The sequence below is a fragment of the Rhagoletis pomonella genome, unplaced genomic scaffold (assembly GCF_013731165.1).
Source record: "Rhagoletis pomonella isolate Grant_MI unplaced genomic scaffold, Rhpom_1.0 Rhpom_scaffold_00004, whole genome shotgun sequence".
Lineage (NCBI taxonomy): Eukaryota > Metazoa > Arthropoda > Insecta > Diptera > Tephritidae > Rhagoletis > Rhagoletis pomonella.
Window position 1 is genome coordinate 2,634,694 of NW_023458558.1, and position 22,426 is coordinate 2,657,119.

General features: G+C 33.5%; 2 protein-coding genes across 2 annotated transcripts in view; one reads left to right on the forward strand and one right to left on the reverse strand.

Annotated features, from left to right (window-relative positions):
- LOC118736814 (F-box/LRR-repeat protein fbxl-1) overlaps positions 1–22,426 on the forward strand; it is a 54,100-nt gene that overhangs the window by 24,580 nt on the left and 7,094 nt on the right. The window lies entirely within an intron of this gene.
- LOC118736813 (protein TRC8 homolog) overlaps positions 5,077–22,426 on the reverse strand; it is a 32,627-nt gene continuing 15,277 nt past the window's right edge. The window contains exons 5-6 of the transcript XR_004992771.1: positions 16,302–16,603; positions 5,077–5,185 (exon numbers count right to left, since the gene is read on the reverse strand). The gene's annotated coding sequence lies outside the window, so the exon portion shown is untranslated. The remainder of the gene's footprint in view (positions 5,186–16,301; positions 16,604–22,426) is intronic.

The window sequence follows — 22,426 nt, forward strand, 5'->3', positions numbered from 1 at the left end:
GTGAATAGGGCGAGGTAGATGACATCTAGATGTCGCCCTATGTACTACGTTCGCTACAGCGGAAATAGACGACACGCCATTTCTTTAAATAAAATTAAATGATGCTCGTTTGTATGTACATATGTACATATGTAAATGCATGTGTGTGCACCTTTCTATTAATATCGTTGAATTATTTTAATATCTATTGCAAAATTTTATTCAGACAGGAGTAAAAAGTAGAAAATAAATAATATAAAAAAAAACTTTTTAATATACAACGCTTTTATAAATGGACTAAAAAGTAGAAAATAATATTTCTCAGTCCCATAGAATTTGTTTTGATAACTTTTGATTTTGAAATTTTAGCAAAAGTCGTTATAACCAATTTATGAAATTGAAAATGAAAAGCGTGGGGCGCATGCAATACAAAGCATTATATTTAATTGACAATAGGCAAACTACATAACATAGACCTAAAATTTCTTCAGCGAAAGTACAAATTTGAGATCGATTTTAAGCGGTCGTTATTCATATATCCGAATACATATGAACATATATTGCCCTTCATATCAATTCAGGTGTATTACATGCGCCCCACGCTTTTCATTTTCAATTTCAGAGATTGTTTATAATGACTTTTGCTAAAATTTCAAAATCAAAAGTTATCAAAACAAATTCTATGGGACTGAGAAATATTATTTTCTACATTTTAGTCCATTTATAAAAGCGTTGTATATTAAAAAGTTTTTTTTTTTTTTATATTATTTATTTATATATCAACTAGCAGAGCACCCGACGTCGTTCGGGGTAAACAAATCAAAATATAAAACAGTAGTACAAATATTCAGTTAAACATAAATTAAAAGAGGCAAACTATTTTCTTTCTGTTTAAATTAAGGCATCCATATGAACCATACTTTTAGCTTTATCGTGCTTCAACTACTTTATATTTGTCACCATTTTCTGCACTACAAATCTTATTTCATTTTTAATATTAGGCGGATTAAGGTAACTAGAATTTTTAAATTCAAATTAGTCTACTACCGTACATTCCGTTTAGCTGCCTATTCGCTTAGCTGTTTTAGTATAGTTGCACTTTTCCAGTAGAATGCTTATTTCGGAAGGAGATTTATTCAATGAACATTTTTCATTTAACAGCATCACGCGGCCTAAAAAAAACGATTTAGTCTTTCCGTTTCGAAATGGTCTAAAGACTGACACAGTTTTAAATATCCGAGTGATATACGTAATTGATAAATACATATGTATCCTCCTTTTTCAAACACATTTATATATACTTTAATCTAAACACCTCCCATATATATGTCTGCATACCAAATTTCAGGTTCATGTGACATATGGTTCCGAAGTTATAGCTGATAAAAATTTCCACGACCATGGAATGTGCCACGCCCCCTTTTATAAAATCATTTATATATACCTTAGTATAAGTACTTACCATAGATACGGCTGCATACCAAATTTCAATTTCATATGACTTATGGTTTTGAATTTATATTATTATAGCTGATAAAATTTCCACGCCTATGGGATGTGCTTCGCCCCCTTTTACAAAGCCATTTATATATGTATACCTTACTATAAGCACCTACCAAAGATTCGTCTACGCACAAAATTTCAATTTCATGTGACTTATGGTTTGGAAGTTATAGCTGATAAAATCTCCACGAATATGGAATGTGCCACGCCCCTTTTTACAAACTTATGTATATATAGCCTACTATAAGCACCTACCATAGATATGTCTTCATACCAAATTTGAAGTTCATGTGACTTATGGTTCCGAAGTTACAGCTGATAAAAAAATTTTACGTCTATGGGAGGTGCCACGCCCCTTTGTCGAATCCCAATTATTTCTTCCTATTATAAGCCCAGATGTCATAGCAATACTCTGCCAAAATTGCATTTGATTCTGTCCATCCGTTTAGGCTGCAACCTGGCACATACATAAATATGTACATGCATACATACTTCCACAAATTCATAGTAGATATCTATCATTATCCCAGTGTATAAGAATTTCAGGAATATCTCGTCCACAATGCCACCTATCGTGTGCATTTTTAGTCCATATATTTCTTTTAAAATGGCTAAATTGTTTTCTAAATATGCGCCAAATCAACAAGTAAATGCATTTTTAGGAATATTCCGACCCTAGCGCCACCTAGCGATTAAATTTTTAGTCGAAATATTTGCCTTCAAGGTGCTGAAATATGTTCCAAATATGAACGAAATCGGTCTAGCCGTTTAGTAGTTTAGTGACATTCAATATACGGAAAACTCTATGAAATTGTGAAAACGTGACGTCTCAGCTTTCTTAATTTTTCGGCAACAACAACAAAAAATTTCAAATTTTTTAAATCAAAGAACGTTCCACACAGAAGGTCCAAAAAAGTACTTTTTACAGAATTGAAATCGGTTCAACCGTTTGGTCAGGCATCGCCGTCATACGAAAGACATTTCATTTTTATATATATAGATATAGATATATATAGATTATATAAATAGGCAATCATGTTTCCTTTACACCCCTTTTACGGCTAAACTATACTTCTAAGGTATAAACAATTATATATCATTAGAAAGGTATTTTGATGCTGCTGTGTAGGCAATTTTTAAAATTTCAAATTAGTTTAATATAGAGCGAAAAAATCAATTCAAAAGTCACACCAATACCAATGCCATACATGTACATGGTTTGGGGCGGAAATGCCTCCTAAATGTATGCTTTAATATTGATACTGAATTAAAGAAACGTGCTAAACAGCAGTTTAGGAATCAGATTTATGAAGATTAAGATTCATGCAAGGAAGAAAGTAAAGTTGAATATGTAGAAGAAGAAAGGGATAAAGGCAAAGATTAGAATAAAAGTACAGAAACCTAAATATAAAGACAAAGTAGAAGGAAAATTTAACAACCTAACCTAATAACAATGGTGGGGGTGAATAGGTACAGTGACGAGCAAAACTGTAACATGGTGTAATGCTTTTTATATCAGCCGCCGCTATCTTTCCAAGTTCTAGTGACATTCATAGTTTTGTTGTATATTCTTATTGGTACACCTGTACTTCCCCTCTCATAACGAATTGAAGTCAATCCAACAACAATAATAAAACCAGCAGACAAAAATGTAAATTAAGGCGTATGTTACAGTTTTGTACTTATATATTTTTCTTAAATATTTGACAATTTTCACGAAAAAAAAGAATTGTTAACACAATTGGATGCAATTTGGCATACCTTCTTTGTATCTCTGTAAAAATTCTGGAGGTATAGCCTCCCATATATCCTTGGTTTGCTTTCACAGCTCAAGTACTCCATTGAACGGACTTAGTAAGCTGCGCCCATGGCCCGGAACCCTTCTGCGGGCTCACCAAAGCCCACTTAAGGGAGGTCATAAACAAGTGGGTCGACAAAAAATTCGAAAGGCACTGGAATGAATGTCCGGGGCAAAGACAAGCTAAGCGGTTCATCTGTCCATCACAAGAAGCTTCAAAAAAGCTCATAAATCTAGGCAGGGAGGACCTTCGAACTCTCACTGGGTACTTCACGGGACATTGTTCCCTGCGTTATCACCTCAGTAAAATGAATCTTTCAGACACGAGCGTCTGTCGCTTCTGTGAGATGGACGAAGAAACGCCAGAACACATCCTTTGTGAATGTGTTGCTCTCGCTAGACGCAGACTCGCTCACCTAGGTGGTACAACCCTTAATCCATTCGAAATATGGAACAAAAAGCCCACCGAAGTGCTAGCTTATATTAAAAGCCTTCATATATAGGGTAAAGGGCCACGCACAATAGACCACCCTAGAGGTCGCAGTGCTCAAGGCTCATAATAATAATAATAATAGTAAGCTGCGCGTTTAGTTGATTTCGCCAATTTTCGACGAGATTCATATCCGCGGATTGAGGAGGTCATTTCAAATTAGCAAATTTTTGCTTTTGCATCCAGTCTTTGCGAACATATGCAGCATGTTTTGGGTGATTTTTCAGCAGAACCTCTCATTTTGTTGAAATATGAACAGATACTGTACCTTACGCATAATGCGTACTAACGGACCAACAACATTTTTGAAATACAACCCCAAACTAATATTGACCGACCACTGTGATTCACAGTTTGCCTTATATGATGCGCTTAGGCTTAATTTGGGTCTTTGATCCAATACCATGCCCGGCCATCTGATTGAAAGCGATTGATTTAGTCTTGCAAGACCTACTAACCTTCAATTAAATCTTAAAAATGTGTTTTTTATTGCATTCCGAAAGGCCTAACATATCCCAATAGGCAACGGCCCGGTTTTCGTGCGATCCGGCAAAATGCTACCACTCTCGCACATGTATTTCCGCAGTACATCTATTATTTACATCTATGGTTCCTGATTAACTATATTATTAACTGGTAATCACTTCTTGACTAAATTACAGAATACAGAAAAAAGTCGTCTGACTTCCAACTAACTTGAACATGAACATGAAGGTGAAGATAAACATAAACATTAAAAGCGATAGAGAGGAAGAAAGTGTTAGGGATAGGATAAAAAGGAAATACAACTGAGGAATGTGCGATGTTATATTGTGGTGTGTTATTCTGCATATGTTATGTTATTTAATCTTATGTTATGGTATGTTATGTTATGCTAAGTACTAAGCTAAACTCCCCTCCACTTAACCCATTCCAACTAATGTCATTTCTGCTCAACTCAACTCGACATAAACTATCCTTAATTTTAACGGTTGAATTTCAACCGCTGGGCGAACACTAGTATAGACTATGCCTTTAATAATACGTAATACAACATATGTACAGACATAAGTATTTACACAACTGAATTAATTTTGAAATATTGCAATTATTTACAAAATAAATTCGTCAATTGTATGCAAAAGGCAAATAATGTCTATGCTTTTTATTTTGGAAATTTTCCAAATCGACATTTGTTTACTCCCTATTCTGCTGTTGACCCTTTTGCACTTGGCCTTGAAAACGAAACATCTGCATTTGTATGCTATTGCATATTTATTTTAATAAATTGTTGTTGTAAATTTAATACACATACAAAAAATTAAATTATATTAAATTAAACGTATAATTTGTATTTTTTGTCCAGAGAACAAGACTTGTCAATTCCATTAGATTTGGATTTACAGGATCCCAGGGGGCCAACAAAAAGAGGCTGTCTGAAAAGTAAATTAGCAATTATTTTTATGATTTGAAGCGATTATCTATACTAGTCTATAGTAATTATCTATACTAATTATATAAAGAGAAGTCCCTTTTTTGTAGCAGTTAATCTCGCGAAGGGCTGTCTTAGTCCACAAAAAATTTTCTTTTTTTCGGTAGGTGGTTTTTCCGGCAGAGACCGGTCTATTCGAAACAAATCTTCTTTATGGTCCGATTCGATTGAAATTCGGCACGCAGGTAGCCTTTTGCGAGGTTAGAATATAAGATCCTTTTCTCCGCTAGGTTGACCAGGGACCGATCTATTCGAAAAAAATCTTCTTTATGGTCCGATTCGCTTGAAATTCGGCACGCAGGTAGCCTTTTGCCGAGATTGGCATATAAGAACCTCTTTTCCGGCAAGTTGACCAGGGACTGATCTATTCGAAAAAATTGTACATATGGTCCGTTTTTTCTTGAAATTCGGTACACGTATTATAGATATACATAGAGTAGAATTGAATGATCATTTTACAGTTGAAAAGGTGTTTTAAGGCGCCACAAAGCAATCGGGTATTGGCAATTTACGTATACATACTTACTATCTATACCAATTATATAAAGGGAAGTCCCCTATTTTTATAAGAGCTTATCTCGCAAACGGATGTACCGATTTCTTTGAAATTGTGGACACCTTTTGGTTATAGCCTGATAATGATTTCGTTATATCAAGGGAGCGTGGCATCTCCCATACAAAACGAATTTTTCATACCGCATATCTCTGAAAGTATTTGTGGTAGAGTCTTGGAACTCATGGAGAAAAGTGGGCGTGGTGCCTTCCAAACATACTGAAACTTTAATCTATCTGTAAGTACATATATAATTCTTCGGTATGTGTGTTTGTGAGTGATCTCCTCCTAAACGAGGTTCACAACTTAAAACACCAGGTGGCGCTGGAGTCGATTTAGTACTATAAATTTTATTTACGATCCGATCTGGCTAATTGGCTAATATTCAAAACATGTATTGGTAACATGAAGGGAAATATTGCGGCGAAAAAAATTGCTCGACAGTGGCTCTGGAGTCGATTTAGTACCAAAAATCGTATTTTTGATCCGATTTGCCTCATAATAGAGATATATGTAGTGGTAAGAGTAGTGGCAATAGTATTGCAAGAAAGATCCGCAAGGTTGCGCTGGAGTCGAGTTATTGCTAAAAATTGTCAAGTAAAGTCATTCGGAGATATCAGGCATCAAAGTACTCAAGTTACCACCGCTAAATCTACTACCATTACCATTGCGGTCCTTGATTTCCTGTGACTAAGCAGAATCAAGACAATTCTTGATGTATGCCTACAAAGAAAATTGTAAGACATTTATGATATTTCGTCTGAAGTAAGTCTATGTATATTGAATTTCTGTAGACCAATGATACTCCCCCATATTGAAATTGCCTCCAGATTCAAGGACACAGGATACAGGATACAAGGATACAGATTCAAGGACGATTCATCATAGTGCCGGATCATTGTTGCCGCAAGAACTTCTTCACGGGCATAACGACTTCGTTAGAGTATTTAAGACGGCAATAGAGAATAGGCTTTCTGACGACAACAAACCCAAACTTGAACGTGAATTGTGGTGAAAACGTTGGACCAAATGTTTCAATAAAAATATTAATTTTGGGCGGGACGAAGTTCGCCGGGTCAGCTGGTAGGTTATTAAAGACTTTTCAATGATCATCTAGTAGTCAATTATTGGGTAAATTATTGCCACTTCAAGAGGTTTTTTTTTTTTTTAATGCCGTCACAGCCACAAAACTGTGAAAAAAAAACTTTTCAACAAAAATGTTTAATTTGAAATCAGAATCATAATTTTAAGTTAAGTGATGATATATTTTTTCACTTCACCTTTTCACAGAACAAGAATTGGCAACCCGAAGTCGAATATCAAAAGCATCGTACAGTTTCCTAAGGAAAAACAATATCTGCTGATTGCCAAAAAATGTCTACAGCTGAGATCACTTGTTTTTTGGCATTTGCTCTTATTTCTAATAATTTCTTTCAATTCTATTACAATTTCTTCCATTTCTATTAAAATTTTATTTAAAATACACTAATGCACTGAACCAAAAACACCAATAGACTAACCAAAAACACACCTACAGCCTGCCAAACACACACCTATAGCTTGCCAGAAAAAACGGTAAGAAGAAGAGTTACGTTACTTATGAAACTGTACTATGCTCAAAAGTTAGTTCCACACGGAGAGAAGTTTTTTACTTAAAGTTGGACAACGAAGCGGACAATGTTTTCTTGATCGCGAAGTAGTAAGTAATTCGTGAAATATTAAAATTTGGTCTAGTTTTCATTAGGTTTATTCGCGTATTGATAGTTTTTGATAACTATCAAAAACTATTCGATTTTCCTGTTCGCGTACACAAAAATCCAGCAAAGTAGGGGTGATTGAGAGACCAAATTGACATTTTATTTTGTTGAAAAGCTTCCAGTTTCTGCTGGAAAAATTTTTGCCAGCAACCAGCAAGAAAAACAGCTGATCTGTTTTCAGTTTATGAAAATATGGAATTTATTTTAGACTTAGATTTAGATTTATTATGATTTTTAAGTTTTAAATAACTTATTAGAACTGCAAATGTACCGGAAGAAAGCAAATACTCAGTTACTCATGTTTGCTTAGCAAATTGCTCTAGGAAAACTTTTAATTTATATTCTTGTCATGTTTTCTCTTTTATGCTTTTCATGTAAACAAAATTTCGATCAGCTGTTCTACTAAACACTTGCAAGTTTTTGTTAGTTTTGCGTTCGCGTACTTTTGCTAACATTTCCCTCTTTGAGATAGTCCGGGAGCTAGCGACAGTAAAAATATGTGCTGAGTTTATCGTCGAAGACAACATATTCGGGGACTTAAATTTACTGCTGTAGATTAACAAACAACAACACTTACATCGACCCGTGAGATCTTTAATAACCTTACTTTATCGTTGTTGGCCTTTTTTGTGTGGTTATCAAATAACATTGGACGATGTCAAAAATTGATCACTTACACTTATTTAACGGGACAATCTACCGCTTACAAGCGCCCAAAAATGTCTAAATTTTCGCGAAAATCGACCTATGACATCGCACTTTAAATTTAAATTTATCGTGGACAAAGAGTAAGACATGTAAAAATAATGTGCTTACATCGCATCCGCGGGACAGACCTATTGTAAGTGATCGGCGAAGTCGCCGCCGCACATAGGGACGAATCGAGAATATAGGATGACCAAAATGTTTACTCAATATGTACATATTTGACAGATTTCAATGGAAATTGGTATTTAGGGGTTCTCGTCAGGAGCGAACGCAGGTAGGGGTTTTGGGGGTTCAAATGCCTGCGGAAAATTTTAAGAAATTTCTCTCTTTGTATTTAGTTAATTACGTAAACAAAAGCAATACTGTTTTTATTTCCGTAAAAGTTTGTGCGAATTTTCAACTATTCGCAACAGTGGCGTAGCCAGGATTTGGCGAAGGGAGGGGGAGATAAAAAAAGTTTTCCATCGATAACTTAAAGTTGTCATACACAATGGATAGAGGCGTTGCCTGTGGGCATTCTTTCATATATGTATGTATGTGCCATTTTTACCGTTATATATTGTTTGTCTACTCGGTTATTCCATGGGGAATTCATGCTTTATTTAAACTTAAAAAATTAAATTACTACACCATTTTAATTAATTAGTGTGTACTCCAGTTTGGTTTTGTAGAAGTTTCGTTAGTATACACTTCAGTTTTTACACATTGAATATATCTGCATATTTATATATTTAAGCGTATCTATTTACATTTATTTATGTACATTGTACAAGTCTACAAAATCTTATTTCTTATAAAGCGATTTTTAATCTTCGTTGCTTAACACATATTTTTATATCCGAGCGCACTTGTGCACAAGGGTATATTAATTTTGTTCACATAACGGTTGTTTGTAACAGCCACAACGAATCGAGATAGATATAGACAAATGTATACACAAATGCTCAGAATGAATAGAGAAATCGATTAAGCCATGTCTGTCTGTCCGTCCGTCCGTGTACACGATAACTCGAGCAAAAATTGAGATATCTCAAGGAAATTTGGTATGTAGGTTTCCGTTAATCCACGGTAGGTTGGTATTGAAAATGGGCGAAATCGGACTGTAACCACGCCCACTTCCCATATAACGGTAGTTTCCAGAAATACGAAAACTGCGATATTTTAGTAACTACTGAGGATTATTCACTCAAAATTGATATTTACAACAATTTTTAGAGGAAAAATAAGAATATTATAAATTTTTGGAAAATGGGCGTAGCCACGCCTACTTATGGTTACATGTGTGTATCTTGGTAACCGCTGCACCAATTTCTTCCTAGCTCGGCACAGTTGTTGTTGTTGGTATAACATATGAAATGGCCGAAAATTTAAAAAATCGGGCAATAACCACGCCCACATCCCATATAACGGTAATTTAGAGAAATAAAAAATCTTCGATAAATCAGTAAATATTAAAGCTAATTTATTCAAAATTGATGCTTGCAACAATTCGTTACCAAGAAATACGTTTATGGTAAAATTTTGGAAAATGGGCGTGGCACCGCCCACTTATTATCACATATATGTCTATCAGTAACCGTTCTACCAATTTGTACCAAACTCGGTACGGTTATTGTGCTTGCCACATAAAAGCAAAATGTTGAAAATTATTGAAATCGGACTAAAATTACGGCCGCTTTTCATATAACGGTGAATTTCAGAAATACTTGGAACTGCAATATTTCGAAATTAAAGGACGCTAATTTACTCAAAATGGATACACCCCGGTTTACAATGTAGCGGTAGCTTTCGGAAATGTGAAAAAACATATATTTAATACTTGCGCCGGGTATTTAATGTTCGGCTCCACCCGAACTTAGACTTTCTTACTTGTTTCAATTACTTCTTGTGTTGTAATCGGTACATCATTATGTACCTCTAACATCGTTAAACCATTCAGCCGCTCATTAATTGTATAAAAAGAAGGGACAAATAAGATAGCATATTCAAGAATTGAGTAGTCCACTTGCAAAGTGCGCTATGTAAATTTTTTTTCGATGTTTAGTTTTTGGTGGGTTTCACGTACACTAACAGCAGAGTGAAACATTTTTCTATATTCTTAAGAAAAATAGCATTAAATGTTAACTACTCTTGCTAAAGTCACTATAATACTTATTTATACACTTTCAAAAGTCTCCTCTTCGTATGAACTTAGAAAACTGCAAGAAAACATGGTAGTTTCGGTGCCTACACGGTCAAAAATTTGGGTTTAATTTTTAAACCGCGCTGGGACTACTGCCTTTTTTAATCTTTTATAGTCTACTTTTTAAACCAGTCAATAGTTTTAAGCAATTTTTAATATATTGTGGTTTAAATTTTAGTCCAAAAAGTTCGTGGTTTAAAAATCAAACCAAAATGTTTTAATTCTAGTTTCTAGGTTTCATATATAGAAAATTTGGTTTAAAATCTAAACCGAAATAGAAAATGTTTGCACACAGCGAAATGTGGTGTTGATTCAAACTCAACATATGAAAGCACATTTACATGCGTGGCTGTAGCTGAGTGTGCAAAGATGCTGATAGAATTGGTTGCTACCAAGGCTGTCCGGGTTCAATCCCCATCAGACGCAGCATGAAATTTAAGATTTTTTATTTTTTATTCTCGATTATGACAATGTGTGGATTTAAAATTTAAATCGAACTGTTTAAATTCTAAACCCAACATATGTGCTCTCTTTTTTCTTTCTTTTTTAAACTTGGAAGGTTTGTATTTGAAACTGAATTTAGTTTGGCCATATATGTAGTCCAAAAAGTTTAAAATTTAAACCGAAATTTTTAACCGTGTAGTGGAAGAGGTCGCAAAAAAGAAGCAAACCAATCTTCCTAGAGCAGAGAACGCGAAAAGCTAAAAGAAGCTAGCTATGTAAAAGTTACTGTTTCAAAACTTGCAATATTAAATTTTTAAATATAAAATTTGCAATCAACCATACTGCAATTTTATTTTTTTAATGGTATTAGGCTCTTATTTATCCAAATTTTCAGGTAATAAAAAAAGATACAGTTCTGATGTTACTTGTTGTCGTAGACGTTTTTTTTTTTAATTTATGGCTTACTTTTATAAAATCACATAACGCTGTTTGCAATTGGACTACTCATATATTCATTAAAAGATAATTTGTCATCCGTCTGAAATAAAAAAATTTTAAATCAGAAGGATAAAATAGTATTGTGTTATTAATTCAAAAGTAAATAATTGTAGTTCAATGCCCCCCCTGGCTACGCCACTGATTCGCAAATATCTGCAAATAAAGAACAAACCGAGCGACAAACTTGCTGTCGAGATAAATAAAATTAATTCCTTACTCATGGGAAAAAATTGGCGGTATTGGAAAAGGGGGCGTGGCACCTCCCATGGGCGTGAATTATTTAATCAGCTCTAACTTCGGAACCGTAAGTCACATCAACTTGAAATTTGGTATGCAGACATATCTATGGTAGGTGCTTATAGTAAGGTATATATAAATGAGTTTGTAAAAGGGGCGTAGCACCTAACATAGGCTTGGAATTTTTCGCCATAACTTCGTAACCACAAGTCACATTAACCCTTATAATTCCTTCTGGCGTGGGGTGAAACCCGCGGGTAAAAGCTAGTTTTCTATATACTTTAGTTAAAATTCTGTCCAAATTTCAACTCATATGAAGTACGTTGTTCAGCAGCCAGCCCTCCTGATATCAATTTATATGCATACTAGCTTTTACCCGCGGGTTTCACCGCACGTCTTTATACAAATAGGAAAAGTTTTATGTAACGATGTTACATTCCATTTCTTCTCGAATTTTAATATAGCCGTGATAGCATAATAACGTAGAATAGTTGTTTAGAGCTGGGGTGCTATGAAATCAAAAGCAATAATATGTTTATAATAAAATAGTTTTAATAAATTATACAATAGTTGAAATACCAAAGTTGTATTGTAATAACTAAATTTTAACTATCTAATTTTTTACTCTAATATTATTCCGCAGCACGTTTTTAGTACAATGCAATTATCATAAATTTTATTTTCGACTAGCCAATGCCCGCTTACTTCGCGGCGCCTAATAAGAGCTTTTGCGTTGGCCAATGCAAAAGAGCGTTTAAAAACAAAATAAGTAAAAATTTTTGATTTAAGTTGAAACCACTAAGGCGCAGTATCCTCCTCACACATAGGCCCATAATAGTAACGCTGTGATACCATATGGAATACCAATCTCTTTCGGTGTCATGAGCTTTACCGATGGTCTTATTTCCACCTGTGAGATCTCTGCCAGGCATGAGTAATCTTTTTGTATGATCTTGCAACTACAACATTGGTGCGATGCAGAATAACTTAACCCCATCCTTCATTTAAACATCTGAAAACGAAATTCGTATACCTTAAAAATAGGGCCAAAGCAGACCAACCACACGGGGTTTCTATATATTTCGGCTGCAGCGCCATCCATTGGGTTCATTTTCAGCAAAATCATTGCTTACCATTAAATGAATACGTGCTATGAATTTCAACCTTAACTCCAGCGGCACTAATCGGGTAAATTTGTATCAAAAGAATTTTCCATCATACAGGTACATAGCTCACATTTAAAATTTGAACGAAATCGGTTAATAAATACGATTTTTATAAATAACTCTACTCCAGCACCACCTAGCGAGGTTTGTAGTAGCTTATAATTGGACCATCTGACGATCTGACGGAACTTTATTCAGCGTTTTTTGAGTTTATTCCGAACAACGAAAACGGCTATCATTTTCGGCATATAGGTATGTAGATAGGACAGTTTATAGCGAAACTCGTAAAAGCAAAGCTCCATTCTTTGTGAAAAATTAAAAAAAAATTCTTCAAAATTTTCACATAAATTTTACCTTACTGAAAATTAAAGACAAAGTTACAATAGTTCAATGGGATTTAGAAATCTAGGAGAAAATGGTTCCCAATCGAATGATACTTGCGCGTTTACGTAAATGTATATCGAGCCAGTCTTTCCAATAATTACCACTTTTCGCCATAACTACGGTATTGATAATATATGTAGCTGTGTAGAATTTCAGGCCGTTAGCGTAAGCAGTTCCAGAGATAAGCTATATGAGAAGTTCAGTTTGTATGGAAGGAAGGAGCCACGCCTCCTATCACAATGCATTTGAAATACATTGGTTTTAGAGATATATTTGTTTTTTACGTTATAGTCTGTATAAGAATTTTAGGAATATCCCGAGCTACATACCGAGTAAATTTTTGGACAGAATATTTATTTTCAAGGTGTTGCCAAATATGAACCAAGTCGGTGCAGCCGTTTAGTAGTTTAGTGAAATACATTGTAAAGAGAACTGTATGAAATTGTAAAACGTGACGTCTCAGATTTCTTAATTTTTTGGCAGCTACAACGAAAAGTTTTAATTTTTTTTAGCAAAAAACCTTCCACACAGAAATAAAAAAAAAATTAAGTTTGTGGTTATATCAAGGCGAAATTTTGAGAACGGTCCGTTGCTAACTCTAAATATAAACAACGACGCACTGGAAAAAGTTGATACGTTCAAATACCTAGGAATAATGAGCCACGATAAACTAAAACAAAAAAAAAAAAAAATGGATTCTACATTTTCAATTAGAGCTCTAGCAATATGTACATCGGTGAAAACTGCATTTAATTCCATACATTAGCTTTTGCGTGATGCGCTTGCAAACATACAGACAAACATGCTGAAATTTTAGATTTGGCCTCTGTTGATCTAATAAACCCCCCCATTTATTGTTCTTTAACATCTATTATGTACAGACATCGACCTGTTACAATTTTATTATTCTCAAATACTCTCGTTTGATACCCATATGGCAACACTTAGTTTATATTAAAAATTTAACTGAATTAAAATTTTCAAATAAGTGGCAACCCGCTTCAAGAATATTTTCAAAAGTAAGCTTCCTAATCCTCTTTAGTTTAATGTTCGTATTGCAATATTTCATTTATTATACAAATTTTAATGAATAAAATTTTTCAATCAGTTGGCAAATCCCCTAAAAATATTTTCAGCATTAAAATTTCCTATCGTCTTCAGTTTAATGCCAATAATGCAATATTTAATTTATGCTATCAATTAAATTAAATTAAAGTTTTCAAATAGGTGGCAACCTTCCACAAAAATATTTTCAAATGTAAGCCTTTGTAAATTTCTTTCTTTTGACAGCCATATTGCAGTATTTACTTTGCCGTATCAATTGACCTAAACTGAAATTTTAAACACAGAAGGCAACTCTCTAATTTTTTCTTCTATATTGGAAGCTAGATCTCTAGCGATACATCGGTGAAAACTGCATTCAACTATATATTTTCGACTGATGCGCGTACAAATATACAGACAGACAGAGATTCAAAAATTCTAAAAATTGTTCATAGGGCTTCTGTAGCTTTAATAAAAACCCACCATATTAATTTTTCTTTAATATCTATAAGGTACAGACATCGACCTGTTACAATTTTATTACATGTATAGATGTAGATATAGATTTCATTTATTTTATCAATTTAATACAATAAAAATTTTCAAACAGTTGGCAGCCCTCCCTAAAAATGTTTGATACCCATATTGCAATATTCAATTTATCTTATAAATTTAATTAAATGTAAATTTTCAAACAGGTGGCAACTCTAAAAAAATATTTTTGGCTGTAAGCTTTCAGCCTCTTTCTTTTGACGCCCATATTGCAAAATTAATATTTTCTTATAAATTTACTTAAACTCCAATTTTCAAACAGGTGGCAACTGTCTAATTTTTTTCTTCCTATATTTTTAGTTAGAGCTCTAGCAATACATCGGTGAAAACTGCATTCAAATCCATGCATTCGTTTTCGAGTGATGCGCGAACAAACATACAGACAGACAGACAGACAGACAGACAGACAGACAAAAATTCTAAAAATGGTTGATTTGGCTTCTGCTGCTCTAATAAAGACCCCCCACACTAATTTTTCTTTAATATCTATAATGTACAGACATCGACCTGTTACAATTTTATTATATGTATAGATTGCCTGACCATCGAAAAAGAAAATAAAATTAAAAATGGCAACGTCTTGTTTATAAAAAGGCAATAAGACGTGCGTATAAAGGTAGTAAATGTAATAATTATGGGTTCTTCATTATCGTGATCGCCGAAGTATCTAAAATAGCGCTACTATTTCGAACTGAATTCACGGTGCAAACATATTGGGGGTTCTAGAAAACAGAATGAATCCGTGCCATTAATGCAGAATTCTAAAAGAAAACCTTGTATTATTTTGCAGGAAAACTCTGGATAAGAAATGACATATACTGACTGGTTACTTCTCGTGGCACAAACACTTGATTGTGATCGGCACACATGATATCCCCATTCGAATTACCCTCGATTTTAGAAATATTTGTTTTCGATCATATTTAGTGTCAGTCATTTTCTTCCATACGAATAATGTTCGGTGTTTTTTTTTATATGGAGAAAATAGGCAATACTTTCTACAAAAAAGGGCAACAAAAGTGCAAAATCTTTCTAAGAAATCGAATAAAAAGGATCAAAATTTTCTGATAACAGCTCAGAATCGTATTTTAAATATTCAGTACAGTTGGAAGTAGATGACGATGATGAAACTGAGAATGGAATGTTAACTATGACGTTATTAAGTCCGCCATGTTCTTATCACTATGTGTTCTTTCCAGATTGACTTTTGGAGTAAAAGTATTTTTAACCGACTTCAAAAAAAAAATAGGAGGTTATCAATTCGTCGGAATATTTTTTTTATGTCAACCGGTTTCGAAAATTCTTTTTGCATCGGAAAGGTAGTGTCTCAGAGGTGGTCCCACACTAATCTGGTTTAGATCCGATCATTGGATCTTGAAAAAATTAACGGTACTCCTAAATTTTTATATGAGATTTGAAGTCGGTTTTGTTTTTTGCTTAAAAATTACTTCTTTGTTAATCTATTGAACTACGTACATACATATATTCAACTTTTATTTATCTAAAAAATATAAATAAATTGAAGAAAATTTTACTTGCGGTCTTTGCGGCAATAGCTTATTGACAATATCTTGGCGCCGACTCTATGTCTCGCTTTTTTATGGATATTACAAGGAAAAAGGGGCGTGATTTGACCGTTAGTCTGCAAAAATACTCAAGCTTAGGTAAGACGAGATATCATATTTTTTTGTAAAAGGCCTCCTAATAGGGGAGCCCCATATTTTTCTGAGCCACTTGTGTTGCGTCAATGGTAATCTGCATGCAAAATTTGGTGAGGCTAGCTCAACTGTAAATAATTGTTGCTGCAAGTTTTCGTTTCTGGCCCATAGTGCAATGTCTGAAAAAAGAAACGAGCGTTATACATAAATGATGAACATGAATAATAAACAAGTTAAAATCGAATGCAACGTCAATCAACAGAAGCAAATGTAATAAATTTTCTCGTGTGCTTTGTTTTTTGTAATCCATAAGTTTAATGCAATATTCCAATGCCAGCGAAAGCAATTTAGTGCAAATACATATTTGTGAAATGTGTACTCTTTATAAACAATAGCTGCGTAGAAAAGGAATTAAAAAAATATTTATTAGACGCAGTGGTATCTAATTGGCGGCGATGTATTGTCCATACATACATATGCACATTAGGGTGCCTCACCAAAAACGTTGCGGGTTTTCCAACGAAATTATCAAGTTTATTATATGTTGAGACTTCCGCCAAAATATTTCGGAGAGATATTATGATTTATGTGAACTTGATCGATTTGAAAATACCCCCATTATTTTCATACCGTGCATAAAATTTTTGAGCATTTTAATGCAAACCATTTAAGCTGAAAGTCTTCTCTCATTTGAGGGAAAACATATTTTTAAGTATTTTTTTTTTTTTTATAAAAAAAACTGTTTTTTTTTAAGGTATTTTATAATGTGCGGAGCTCACATAAATCTTAATATTTTGACAGATATCTTAAAATATAATAAATTTTATAATACCGAAAGGAAAACGTGCCGATTTTTTTTTGTGCAGAGTGTTGCACCCTAATGTACGTACATGTACTAACATATGTTTGACATGATCGCCGCTGTTGGCCAAATGATGAAAATAGCTAAGTGTTGACGAGTTGCTTGACTAAAATGCGGTGGCGAATGCCAGTCGCCTGTTCCTTTTACTTAGGGAAAAAATCGGTACAAATCGGGCCAAAAAGAACATGAGTGAATGAGGCTAAAACCAATGATGCTGTGAGGCTAGAATGCGCAGGCAAGCGATATGCATGTATGTACTTGAATGTGCTAATTTTTTTTTTTTTTGTACAAAAATGTACACAATCGTATAATATTTATGGTAAATTGTGAATTTTTGCCGACAAGTTCAACAGCATTCAGTTGTTCGGGATTTTCGGTGCAGCCAACATCATCATGGTTGGATGGTTAACTTAGAAAAAAAAAAAAATAAAAATATTTCAACAAAATAAAACAATAAGTAAATTAAAATTAAATTAGATAATTAAATTGTGTTACTTTTGTGTGATTTGAAAAGGGTAATTTAATTTTGTGCAAGTGTGCATCTATAGAAATTAACCTACATAAGTAAACTTAAAAATTATACATACATAAATTTATTTATAAGAATTAACATATTTACATACAAACATGTGTGTAGACGAGTACGCATGTTTATAGCAACAGATGCCTAAACGACTTCATGTTGCCCTAAGCAATTTAAATTTTAACCGCATTTCCGAGGCATGACGCCAGTATTCTCGCACTTTTCGCACGTTTTTACGTGACATACATAAGTACGTATGTATGTATTTCTATTGCATTTAACGAAAAATTGATACGAGTAAAAGTGTAGCATTAATAATGCGTCCATTCACCTATTTACATATGTGCCCAGAATCTTTGTGCATTAAAATAGCCAAATAAAGAAGCTCAACGGAAGTGTGATCGCCGGGGAGAAAAGTCTTATGCAAAATTTTATATGTATTTCGTGTAATACCTCTAAATAAATATATAAGCATACATAATTATATAGGTATGTATGTATGTCCATGCAAAATTATGTACACAGCATCCCACTGGGATATAGGTAAGCACCTTACGAGGCAATCCAAGTTTTCTTTCAGATTTTAGTACCAAAATGTCTTCTATTAGTAAAGCAAAAAAAAGGAAACCCCTCCCCGTCGCGCATAGCATTCGAAGTTGCAAAATAACGTTACGCCGGAATTATTTCCGAGCGCTGAACTACTCCGAGCGTCTGCTCTACATTCTACGCACTTTACACTTGGTAAAGCGACTCGGAAGTATTTCTGATACCAAATGTACATCCATACTAAATTCCTACTTCCATAAGGCAGCCAGCCACGCCTTTGTTAAAGTACGGTAGATTCGGCAGGGAAGTCTAATAAGTTGCGGGTAAGATATTATTACGTGCTCCTATTTCCTATATAGGGATCATAGAAAATAACCAATAACGTATACTCAAGTTCGGGCGAAACCGAAGGGTATATACCCGGCGCACAAATTAAAAATCGTTTTACACCTTACTGTAAAATAAAAGATAAGCAAGGATACTTTTCCCGATTTCATACAAATTCGATAATGGGTTAAATTTCGTATTTCTGTAAAAGACCGTTATATGGGAAGTGGGCGTATTTATCATGCGATTTAACAAATTTTCAAACGGTTTCTTTATTTTATTCTATGCAAGGTCTGTACCGAATTTGGTGTGGGTTGGTGAAGCGGCTATTGAGATACAGCATTTCACCATAGGTGGTCGGTGTCACGGGAGGGGCGCGGTTACCATCCGATTTCGCCCATTTTCAGTACCAACTTACTTTGTATAAAGGGCAGCTGATGGAGGGACGGACCGACAGACATGGCATAATGTTACAAAAAAAACAAAGTTAATATACCTTAGTGCACAAGTGCGCTGGGATATAAAAAGCACATAAATTCAAGATCTACATTTTTTTAAATTAAAATTGGGATTTAATATAATTGTTGCCTCCTTCAACTAACTAAAACTTAAAGGACAGCAAAATGAAGCTATAATCACAAAACATTAAACGAAATATTTGAAAAATTTACTAAAACCACTCAATTAGTCATAAAATATTAACATCATACGTTTTCTTTGAAGAGATTTTAATGTTTGTTGCGCTGACTTTGATCGCCAATTTGTTTTGTCAGGTTGCCAATACACATGCCCCGTTTCCGGCTGTCTACCATATACATACATACATACATACATATGTACGCACGTATGTAAATATGTGCATGTACATATATTGATGTTTTCTGCTAATAATTTATTGCTTTCCTATTATACCTGGCGCATTTTAACTTCAATAAGACTTTTTCTATGTACTACTATTTATAGTTAGCAAGGTGTAATTAACCACATGACCCAGAAAACTTGGTCAGAAGAATTCCGTACAGGTCACAAAATACAAACAAAAATATTTGAACTCTGGTCCGAAAATTGCCAGCACCCACAGTGCTGTGCGAGCGGGCAAAAATCAAAAGTTTTTTTTTTGTCTCAAGTATGGACGTTGCGGTAGCGGTACCATCAAAGTATCGATACTAGGGATGTTAATTTTTCGGCTTTTTCCGTTACCGGGATTTTCGGGATGCCGTTATCATGATCCCAGGATCCTGGTATTAGTCCCGGGATTTAGATATTCATTATTTTTCAACAACTTAAATCGAAAAAATTGCTTCTATCTCTCCTACCATAATAAATAAATAATAAATAAATGGGTGTGATACCTGCTTTTTAATTTAAAGCGGCGTTTTTATTTTTTCTCTTTGACGTCGGGATTTATTTTAAAGGACTTTGTAATTTCAAAGATTTGATTAATTTCAAAAATTATTTAAAAAATTCAATGCAATGTAGAATAAAAGTATGGGTACCAAATGAAAGAGGAGATTTCTTTAAAATTAAAAAAGAAATAAAGTTTTTTTGGTTTCACGATGATGAAAGGGCAATTTTTTTAAGCTGATCAACTTAGAAGGACGAAATTCGAGGATGTTATCGAGTTTATATAAGTCCTTAACATATAATTTTTTCAAAACCAAATATTGCGAAATTTTAGGGATACAATTTTAAGAGCACATTTTCAATATTTATCAGTCCTTATGCACCAGAAACTTGAATCTGTTTAAATTCTACAAGATTTCCTCATTAATTTGTTATATTTTTTTCTCTAAGCACATTTCTCTGAGTTTTTTAAAGTCATTTTTTAATTACTGACGTCAGAGTGAAAAATTAAAAACGCAATTTTACTATATTTGGCCCACGGTTTCGCGAATATATTGATATTTGTGTTTAAAATTCACCATCGCGCGGTGTTATATGTATAATGAGTTAGACATTTATAAAAAAATATTAATTATTAAATAAAAAAAGAAATATAGCCAATATTGGTCAAGAAAAGGAGTTTCTATTATTGCCGCCAGTGCAAATTACAAATCCCGAAAATCCCGGGATTACCTGCCAATAATTCCGGCATTTTCGGGACCTTAAAAAGGCCGCGACTGCGGGATTAACATTCCTAATCGATACCTATTTAAGAGAGTTTACTAATCGCTATTTCGATACTATTTATATGAATGAACCGAATGTATCGATATCTACTTATATCGACAATTGTTCATCCTTTTATATTTATGAAGCAAAGCGTTATCTATGACATACCTTTTTCGCACCTGAGTGGAGGATCGACCTATCTCGACAGCCAGTTCGGAGATATTGAGTTTAATTTTTAACTGTTCCGTTAAAAATTGCCTAAGATAACTGTAAAAAATTAATTTATTAAAAACAAATTAAATTCTATAGTTTAGACTCGCTATATATTAAAGGCAAATTTATTTTGTTGAAAATAAAAATATTGCTTAAGTTTAAAGGAGTAAATCTAAAAATCATGTAAAATCATGTTTTGTTTTATACCATAAATCAAAAGTACGGCTTTTATCTGTAGAAAAATAAAATAAAAATATGCCACTTTTTTGCACTTTACGAAATAATGCGGTTTTGGCAGATGCATCAAATAATTTTGTGTAATAAAGGTCTAATTTATTGAAAAGAGTTACCACCTGTTAATAAATCGAATTGAAATAATTTAATAAGTTAAATTAATTATTAAAAGATGGGTATCAATCTAAATGGAGGTGGAAAGAGTTGATTTCCTAACTAAATGTGGGAGGGTTGCCACCTGTTTAAACAATGAAATTCCATATTAATTTATGGAATTAGGTGACTGAAATACATATTACCATATATATGTGAGTCAGACGAAAGAGGTTTAAGGTCATAGCTTGCATAGGTATATTTTGAAGATGGTCGCCACCTGTTTGCAAATCGAATTTAATTAAACTTTTCATAACCTGTATACGTACATATATGAAATATTAAAATATTTATATCAAACGAAAGGGTTACGGCATCTTATTTGTTATTTTATTACTGGACCCTTAAATTAACTTTAAGGTTTCAGGAATTTGCTTATTCTTCACTTGTTTTTTTTTTGCTAAATATTATAAATTTGTTCTTTGGTCTGACACCCATGTTATTATACAAATTTCAGTTACCCAAATCCATTAATTAGTTTGAATTTAATTGTTTGAAGAGGTGGCAACCCTTATACGTTTAGTTTAGAAGTAAATTATTTTCAAAACCATGTCGATTGATATCCATATTGTAATTACTAATTCATTTAACTTATTAAATAATTTGAATTCAATTATTTAACAGCTGGCAACCCTTAAAAAAAAATAAAACTTGACTGAATATCTACAGGCTAATTTCTACAAACTCACACTTCACTTTTGAAAATGGAACGAACTATATGTACATACTGTAAGAGTATATAGTATACATGCACTAAACATTAAGTTTAGGTATTGTAAACTAGACATACAGTCAGTCAATAAAGTTTAGGTACAGCGAATTTTTTACGATACGGGCAACTATTTTTTAAATGTTTTTTTTTTTTTGCTAATAATGTTCGATAATTTTTTTATATGGAAAAAATGTGCGACACCTTCAACAAAAAAATTTTCCAAAAATCAATGGTAATTGCTAGCTTTCTCATACTTGCACATTATTTTACTAAAATTGAATGGGCTAAAAAATGCATACTCGGCTTTTTTCTAGAGAGAA